We start from the raw sequence: 2,447 nt of genomic DNA, 5'->3' as shown, positions 1-2,447 counted from the left end.
TTAACCAAAGTTAATTATATTTGATCTGAACAAACTTAGCCAACTTTTTGTTTATAATTAAGTCTAAAGTGTTATCAAATGATGAAACACTCTATCTTTATTTATTTATTTTCTCTATCATATTATAAGTGCGAAGTTTCCATCATTGTTTAGTGGTAAGTGATTTCGGCAGACGAATACGTTGGACACATTAAAGTGGTTTGTTTGCTCCATCTCAATTCAAGCGTGTGCTGCATAGAAAATTTCTATCTGAATCTAGTTTATTAGTTATATTTATAGATTAATTAAATTCATATGAAGTACAAAAATTCCTTTCACCATCTAATGGTTCTCTCTCAACTATTCAAATGGGTCCAGTTCAGGTGTTCAAACTCTATATAAGGATAAGAAATTGCCCTATGCCAAAATCATAGCTCAAGCATAAAAAAACCATCCACTCTCTCTACTATACTCTCAATGACTCTCATATCAAATCTTGTTTTCCTAGCTTCCATTTTCCTTTTCAACATTACAAACCTTCCTTTCCTCACCAACGCTATTTCCTCATGCAACGGAGGATGCAACGATCTCAACGACTGTTATGGTCAACTCATCTGCATCAACGGCAGATGTAACGATGATCCAGATATTGGGACCCACATCTGCAGTGGAAGAACCCTTAATCCATCACCGGCCGGTGGCAACTGCCAATCCTCCGGCAACCTTCAATGCGACGGCCAATCACATCCTCAATACCAGTGCTCTCCACGAGTTTCATCCTCCACACAAGCATTACTCACGTGGAATGATTTCAGTGAAGGAGGAAGTGGAGGAGGTCCGTCGGAGTGCTACGGCAAATACCAGAACAACGAGGAAAACATTGTGGCGTTGTCCACTGGATGGTATAACGGAGGTTCAAGATGTGGACAGATGGTTAGAATCACGGCGAGGAATGGGAGGAGTGTGACGGCGAAAGTGGTGGATGAATGTGATTCAGTGAATGGTTGTGATGAAGAGCATGCATGGCAGCCACCTTGTCGTAACAATATTGTGGATGGATCTGTAGCTGTGTGGAATGCATTAGGGTTAAATACTGATGATGGTGTGGTGCCGGTTACGTGGTCTATGGAACATGTAATATGGCTAATTAATATGAATAAGCTTAATTTGCATAAGGTTAAATTAAGCTTGCTAGGGTTGTTTCTTTATTTCGGTGTTCCTTTCTATTGTAAGTGTAATATAGATGATGAATGGCTTGGGAATGTTCACTATGGATGAGCATTTTTTTTTATTTTATATCTGCTATTTCCCTTAATTAAGTGAATAAAGAGGTTGTTTATTTCAATTTTGTATTTTAAAAAATTAAGTGTATGCATTAGGGCAGAAGTTAAGAAACTATAAAATGAAATAAGAAAGAGACAGGTAGCATAGTTTTCTTAAATATATAGTTTGATTTTTCTTGTTTTTTAATAAGGATCATGCTTATGGCACAAGTTAAAGAGCTCTAAAAGTAAATAAAAAATAAAACTTGTATTGAAAATTTAAATTATTAAACTTTTACAAAAATGCCAAGTTTCAAACAAATACTTTTTTCTTTATTTTAGGGACAATGCTAACGAGTGCCTCAAGGACATTAATTGGTAAAGCATCCAAAACAAATAAATTTTAATGAAAAAGTTGTGTAATTATTATTTAATTAAAAATAACATTTTATATTTTCAAGACAAAATTTCTATTTGTAAATTTTTTAACCATTGTCATGAGGGCACTGGTTAGCAAAACTCTTAATTTATTAACTTGTGACTTAAGGGCACGAGTTAACATTTCTCTTCTAATAAACTCGCCTTATAACTTCAAAGTGGAAAGGTTTCGAAAATATAACTTTTGAGTGCAAAGGTTTTGAAAAGCTAGTTTTTTTTTTTTTATACATTCTATTGGTAATCTAACTGGTACATAAGCAAAATTGAGAGTTACTTTGACAAAATTATCCCTAATTTTACTTATGTATGATAATTTATGTTGTGTACTATTTTCTTAAATATTTGTTTATTGTATTACTTATTTCATATCTCAAAGTAGGATTTTGTCTAAAATCAGTACACTCTACTCCTATCTTCTATTCATCCATCACCTTTTATAAAAAAAAAATCTTAAAATTTAAATATTCTTCCCCCCAATCTTTGTGTCAAATCAATGAAGAAGGATTATTGGAAGGTTTTTACACACTTTTCGCCAATAAACAAGTAATGCATCATTTAACCCGTTTACATTTGTTGATTTTTCTGTCATAATTTTTTTTATTTTCTGACATGTGATTTTGATTTTTTTTTTATCAACAAACTTTGTTCTGAGACCTCATGATCATTGAAAAAGGAGACAAACCACCATCATCAAAAAAAGGAGTCAAATCGAGCCAATCTAATTTTTTCTGACACTCCTGAAAAGCAAAGGAAGAATTTAAAGTTATT

The 2,447-nt window shown here is 33.0% G+C and overlaps 1 pseudogene across 1 annotated transcript; it reads left to right on the top strand.

The window, feature by feature from the left end:
* Positions 1–306: 306 nt before the first annotated feature.
* LOC146950828 (kiwellin pseudogene) lies at positions 307–1,324 on the top strand (annotated as a pseudogene). The gene has a single exon (XR_015027708.1). The product of XR_015027708.1 is annotated as a kiwellin pseudogene (transcript).
* The last annotated feature ends 1,123 nt before the right edge of the window (positions 1,325–2,447 follow it).

Source organism: Medicago sativa, chromosome 2 (assembly GCF_051527215.1).
Source record: "Medicago sativa cultivar Bolivia chromosome 2, Bolivia_mono, whole genome shotgun sequence".
NCBI lineage: Eukaryota > Viridiplantae > Streptophyta > Magnoliopsida > Fabales > Fabaceae > Medicago > Medicago sativa.
The sequence above is the reverse complement of the archived record's forward strand: the minus strand, read 5'-3'. Positions and strand labels throughout refer to the sequence as shown.